The sequence below is a fragment of the Schistocerca nitens genome, chromosome 8, assembly GCF_023898315.1.
Source record: "Schistocerca nitens isolate TAMUIC-IGC-003100 chromosome 8, iqSchNite1.1, whole genome shotgun sequence".
Classification (NCBI taxonomy): domain Eukaryota; kingdom Metazoa; phylum Arthropoda; class Insecta; order Orthoptera; family Acrididae; genus Schistocerca; species Schistocerca nitens.
This window is the reverse complement of record NC_064621.1, coordinates 434,316,099-434,323,678: the sequence shown is the minus strand read 5'-3', so window position 1 is coordinate 434,323,678 and position 7,580 is coordinate 434,316,099.

The following is a 7,580-nucleotide window of genomic DNA, read 5'->3' as shown; positions in this document are numbered from 1 at the left end:
CCAAACAATGAATTCATAATCACTGTCAAAAAAATCTACATCTATTGTACACTACCCTCCTGTACGTAGGAAACGAAGTTTGTCATGCAAGGAGTGGCGTTTGTGAGCACAGACAACTGACAACTAGAATTTATTTTGCCACGAATAAACCAAACAATGAATTCATAATCACTGTCAAAAAAATCTACATCTATTGTACACTACCCACCTTACACTGTGTCGCGGAGGGTACTCCCAGCACTACTAAGTTCTGCTGTCGTTACTACTTTTACTAGCTGACTCACTTTATTTCACTGCTGCCAGGCATTCCTAGACATTTTAGTGGTTACCATTTTTAATGTTTTATTAGTCATCTACATATCCCCGGTCATGCATTGCTCTGACCACAGCTACGCACATACAATACTGGTCATTAAAATTGCTACACCAAGAAGAAATGCAGATGATAAACGGGTATTCATTGGACAAATATATTGTACTAGACCTGACATGTGATTACATTTTCACGCAATTTGGGTGCATAGATCCTGAGAAATCAGTACCCAGAACAACCACCTCTGGCCGTAATAAGGGCCTTGATACGCCTGGGTATTGAGTCAAACAGAGCTTGGATGGCGTGTACAGGTACAGCTGCCCATGCAGCTTCAACACGATACCACAGTTCATCAAGAGTAGTGACTGGCGTATTGTGACGAGCCAATTGCTCCGCCACCATTGACCAGACGTTTGCAATTGGTGAGCGATATGGAGAATGTAATGGCCAGGGCAGCAGTCGAACATTTTCTGTATCCAGAAAAGCCCGTACAGGACCTGCAACATGCGGTCATGCATTATCCTGCTGAAATGTAGGGTTTCGCAGGGACCGAATGAAGGGTAGAGCCACGGGTCGTAACACATCTGAAATGTAACGTCCACTGTTCAAAGTGCCGTCAATGCGAACAAGAGGTGACCGAGACGTGTAACCAATGGCACCCCATACCATCACGCCGGGTGATACGCCAGTATGGCGATGACGAATACACGCTTCCAATGTGCGTTCACCGCGATGTCGCCAAACACGGATGCGACCATCATGATTCTGTAAACAGAACCTGGATTCATTCGAAAAAATGACGTTTTGCAATTCGTGCATCCAGGTTCGTCGTTGAGTACACCATCGCAGACGCTCCTGTCTGTGATGCAACGTCAAGGGTAACCGCAGCCATGGTCTCCGAGCTGATAGTCCGTGATATTGCAAACGTCGTCGAACTGTTCGTGCAGATGGTTGTTGTCTTGCAAACGTTCCCATCTGTTGACTCAGGGATCGAGACGAGGCTGCACGATCATTACAGCCATGCGGATAAGATGCCTGTCATCTCGACTGTTAGCGATACGAGGCCGTTGGGATCCAGCACGGCGTTCCGTATTACCCTCCTGAACCTGAAACGTCCCCTTTGAACAATTATACATCACTGTGCTTAAACTGGCACACAATATTTTTTTTAGCGCAACGCAATCTGACTTTCAAAAATCCCTACAAAAGAATGGCCCTGACTAACATTAACCTATACCTTTCACAAATCACTTACCTCACAGAAATCTTCGTTACTCAAGCTACTGCAATACAGCGAGCGCCACTACTGCCAGCTAAATAAAAGATTCTAACTACTGAAGGCACTAACTACTGACAGGCATAGTTAGCAAATGAAAGATTTTAATAGAGAACAAACAATGTATTTACCTTAATAGTCATAATATATATAGCAGTTCATGACATCCAGTCTTACAAATTTCAAAACTCCATCATTTCTCCCCACATCCACCACAGCTGGCGGCTCACCTCCCACTGCGCAACGCTACGCGCTGTTAACATGCAACTGCCCAACACTACAATGGCCAACAACAATGCAAACCAGCCACAGACTGCACACAGCACAGCCAGTGATTTTCATACAGAGCGCTACGTGGCGTTACCAATACAAAAACCTAAACAGCCTACTCACAAACCCACCGATTCTATATTCTGCTAACAGTCATTGGACCTCGACCAACGCGAGCAGCAGTGTCGCGGTACGATAAACCGCAATCGCGATAGGCTACAATTCGACCTTTATCAAAGTCGGAAACGTGATGGTACGCATTTCTCCTCCTTACACAAGGCATCACAGCAACGTTTCACCAGGCAACGCCGGTCAACTGCTGTTTGTGTATGAGAAATCGGTTGGAAACTTTCTTCATGTCAGCACGCTGTAGGTGTCGCCACCGGCGGCAACCTTGTGTGAATGCTCTGAAAAGCTAATCATTTGCATATCACAGTATCTTCTTCCTGTTGGTTAAATTTCGCGTCTGTAGCACGTCATCTTCGTGGTGTAGCAATTTAAATGGCCAGTAGTGTAGCAAGTATTTTTATTGATTAATGAGAGTAGTGTACTGGACAACATTACATCAGCATTTGTCGTCATTTGCAGACTAAAAGTTATAGTTATTACGTTGGTTAGTACCTCGTAGTAGATGTGGCAAGAGCAAGCCATTAATGTCATTTTCCCTGGGCAGTATTTCAGGAGTCAGAGTGTAGGCATATGCATAGAAAACGATTGTTCATACTGATAGGTGTAGTCCACTTTGTGCTGCAGTTACGGCTGTGCAGAAAACTTCAGGTGGTAAGTTATGTGACGTTTGTGGGAAGACTGTTCGACACAGAGAAAAATCAACTAACACACTGAAGTGTGTACATGTTAAAGAATAAATGATCACAATATCTGCGCTTAAACTCCTAACACACAGATACAGGATGATTCAGGTGCCCCTACTCGTGGGTTTTATGCAACCTGCGACCCCTTCAGCTATCTAGTGCAAGATTTTCTTTTTCTCTCGCACGCTACGCGCAAACTTTTAGTTCTTTGGAAAAAAAAACAGGACCTTCTTGTAGGAAGTTTAACGCCGTTAAATTTTATACTAGAATGCGCTTTCGCTGGAAGCCATAGTTTTCGAATTATTGAAGAAAGAAGTACAAAAGTAACCCCCAAACGTGTTTCCCTTGATAAACTCGAAAACGTTCTACATACTGTACGCTGGGTTCTTTTCTGTATTGGAGTAATGTAAATACGTAATGTTTAAGTGTTAATGCAAACAAAAGCGCTTAAGTGATAAATAGATGTTTCGTTATGTTTCCTTTCGAATTGTTACCTAATAACTGTACTGTGTCACGCCTAATTTAATTCCTCAAGCGTAACTGGATGAATTAAAGATCAGAATTGAAATCACCGTAGAACGTAAACGATAGTTTCTGGACATGTGTTCCTGTTCAAAATATTATGTACTCACTCCCTTCTACGAGTCCTAGACGTCAGTAACTGGAATTTCTGAACATCCTATAAAAAAAACACGTCGTATTCGAATGCAACGTTGCGTCAAAATTTGAAAGCAATCGGAGAAAACTGTCGGAGTAGAGGTATATGTTCGATTGATCAAAATTTTAAATCTCCGAAGTTATTCAACGATTCTTTTTATATTTTGCCACAACGTTTCATTCGAGTACGAGCACCATATGGTATATATAACTGATGGCAAGAAATCGCTACATTAAGAAGTAGTTGTGTGACATGGTTGCAAATCAGGTTTTCTTCAAATACGTGTTGCAACGGTCGTGAATATTAGTAGTATCACACTGGACGTGGTGAGTTGGTGTTAATCAAGAATGCCTCTGAGGCGACAGAGACGCCATTATCAACACTTCACTGAGTTTGAAGGAGGTCGTGTGATAGGGCTACGAGAAGATGAATGTTCCTTCTGCGATATTCCAGAAAGACTTGGCAGGAATGTAGCCACCGTAAATGGTTGCTTGCAGCGGTGGTCACTAGAATATACGGTCGTAAGAAGACCGGGCTCCGGCACTACCGAGAGGAAAACAATATTGTCCGGCGTGTGGCTCTGGCGTATCTTACTGCATCTGCAGCAGCAACCTGAGCAGCAGCTAGCATCACAGTGGCACAGCAAACTGTCACAAATCCGTTATTTCAGGGACAGCTGAGAGCCAGACGACCTGTAGCGTACATACCACAGACCACAAACCACCGTCATTTGCGACTTCAGTGGTGTCAAGCGAGAACTCATAGGAGGGCAGGCTGGAGGTCTGTCTCGCTGTCTAATGAAAGCCGGTTCTACCTCAGTGCCAGTGGTGGTCTTGTGTTGCTAACTAGGCGGTCAGTTGAGGGTGTGCAAACAGTCTGTCTGCGTGCTAGACACACTGGACCTACACCTGGAGTTATGGTATGGCATGCTATTTCGTATGGCACCAGGAGCACACTCGTGGTTATCCCACACACCTGGACTGCAAATCTGCTAGACAATCTGGTGATTTGACATGTTGTGCTGCCATTCATCAACAGCTTCCACGGAGTGTTTTTCAGCGCTCTCCCACATACCGCTGTTGTAACCCAGAGTGAAGACATGTTGCCTTTGCCTGCTCGATCTCCAGATCTATCTCCAGCCGAGCTCGTATGGGACATTATCGGACGACAGCTCCAGCGTCACGCACAATCGGCTTTAACCGTCCCTGTATTGACCGACTGAGTACAACAGGAATGGAACTCCATCCCACAGATTGACATCTGGTACCAATACAATACAATGCATGCACGTTTACATGCTTGCATTCAACATTCTAGCTTTTGCACTGGTTATTAATGTACCAGCATTTCACATTTTCAATTGCTTATATTGGGTATCCATTAACATGTGATCCTTCAATATTAATCACTTAAATGTGTCATGAATATAAACGTATTCCCGAAATTTCTTTACTCCACACCAATTATTTTTTGTTGCATTTTTTTCCGTCGGTGAAATTACATATAGATTTATTACAAATACTCGTATGATATTTCTATACCAAATAGTGCTCCAGTAGATATATAAAAACACGTGCGTATTCGAACGCAATGTTGTTTTAAATTTTCAAAGGAATCGATGAACAGATCTCGGAGATATTCGACTTGGGACAAACGAACATCAACATTTTTGTTTATACAGACAGTGTAATCGAACAACAATGAATTTTTCGCCTATTAATGGACAACGCGTTGTACTTGGTGTCCATACCAAGGTTGCAACGCCATAAGACTACAGTGAATCGTGGGAAAAGAATAAGAGCATCCACGATCAGTACAAGGACTGGCAGTTGACCCTGAACGTTAATAATTGCAACGTAATGTGCGCAAATAGGCTACGAGATCCATTGCTGTTCGATACACTATTGGTAATTGTCGTCGTCGCCGGTTGCAACTCGATTCCGAGTATGCATAACATCTTCCTGGGTCGAGTGAGCATTTGAACTCATCTGATGGATGTGTTTCCGATGACTGAACAGACCAATCCTGGCCTAAAACATGGCGCCCGCACCCATCTCACGCAATGATTGGAGGAGGGTGGGATTGTAACTGACGGAACTTTCTTGCTTGTCGCTTCGCCTCTTGTGGTCTGCGGCGTTCCCCTTCAAACAAGTTGACAGCTGCGAATGTAGTGTTCCTCCAGAGTAAGCGGTCCACAGCACATTCTTCCCGCGTTTCTATACTTATACCAGTCTACTTCATGACGTTTTTCGGCTGGTCCTTGAAGCACCTTAAGCGCTCTATGAGGTCTTTTGCCAGAACAGAGTTCGCCGTAAAGTATTTGGCGGGGCACTTGGTATCGCTCACGCGCTAGACACGGCCTCATCCTGTCCGTTGTTGAGCGATAATGGCTGCCTCAGTACTGTTCAGATGCACTTTCCCGAGAACCGCAGTGTTGGTCACATAGTCCACCACTTGATGTTCAAGATTTTTCTTTTTGTTGTTGATAGTAGCGCTCAAATTTTTTGAAATCATGTCGATAAAGCCTCCAAGTTTCACAACCATGCAGGAGATTGGAAATTACAACAGCTCTGTACACCATGGATTTAATACGAGTCTCGCGGTTCTCGGCGCGCAGTCCGGAACCGTGCGACTGCTACGGTCGCAAGTTCGAATCATGCGTCGGGCATGGATGTGTGTGATGTCCTTAGGTTAGTTAGGTTTAAGTAGTTCTAAGTTCTAGGGGACTAATGACCACAACAGTTGAGTCCCATAGTGCTCAGAGCCATTTGAACCATTTAATACGAAACTTTAGGTCTTTATTCATGAATACGCTGTGGATTAACCGTCCGAATGCTCTGTGCGCTGCCACAAGTCTCTTATCAACATCCTATTCACAGATATACCTTTTAGACAAGATGCTTCCAAGATACGTAAAGTGATGAAACTGATTTGGTGTTGCGCCCAAGATGGGGACACTGAACTCAGGAAGAGTTAGTCCTGCAGCAGGTTGCGCGAGTACCTTCATTTTTTTCGCATTGACGATAAGACCAAAGCGATCACATGCAATTTTAGAGCATTTCATGACTGTTGTAACTCTGCAGGTTTTCCAACAGGAGATGGAGTGTCATTGGAGTACTGTAGTTTTGTCACCTTGATACTTTGCGTAAGACTTTGCGAAGGAAGTCTTGCCACAATGAAGAGACCTCCATCAAAACGCTCACTTAATCTCCACGCCTTGATATCTGCAGATGATTCATAAGGAATGGCAGCCATGTAGAGAGCAAAGAGTGTTGGAGGGAGCACACAGCGTTGTTTCAAACCCTGGGTTACCGGGAGCAAATCCGATGCAAAGTTGGTGTGAAGAACCTGCCCAGACATGCCATCAGGAAGAGCTTGAACCAACTCCACATGGAGTTCACGGTATCTAATATGACTCAGTACTTTCTATAAGCCAGGTCTAGATACTCAATAAAATGCTTTTTTCAGGTCATAAGAAACTAGATATAGAGGCTACTGTTGCTCTCTGCATCTTTCCTGGAGTTGCCTAGTACATAAGATCATGTCTACTGGGCCTCGGGAGATTCGTAATCCTCTCTGAAATAATTTGGAGCCGATTTAATAGAATTCTTGTGAGAACTTTACCTGAAACTGACGGAAACAGTACAAACCGTAAAGTGCCAAGGACTAATCTTCCGGAGCTACCCAAACTCGAATGATCATACAAAACTAATTCTAGGGAAAGCACATTCCGGGCTAAGAAAAATGGGAAGAACTTTGAGGAAACTTAATTCATCCACTAAATATATGGCTTACAAAACACTTGTAAGACCGATTCTTGAGTATTCATCATCAGCGTAAAACACTTACCAGATACGCTTAAGAGAAGGGATACGGATCCAACGAAGAGACGCGTTTAGTCACGCAATTGTTTAGTCGGCACAAGAACGTTGCAAAAAAGCTCCACAGATTCCTGCGGCAGACGTTACAAGAGAGGCGTTGTGCGTTACGGAGAGGATTATTGTTGAAATTTCGAATACATGCGTTCCAATAAGACGCCGGCAACTTACTCTAATTGTCCAGTTCCATTTGTATTTTTAATACTCTTTGAAAATGATAGTTTCAAATTAAGATAATGAACATGAAACGTGCTGAATGCTGGCGGCAGGACTACAATTGAGGAACGAAAACATTTCGTTAATAAGATTGGAAAAAATTTGTTTCATATTCACAGCTAGGAACACCAAGCCGCCACCCTGCTTCGAGTTCTGG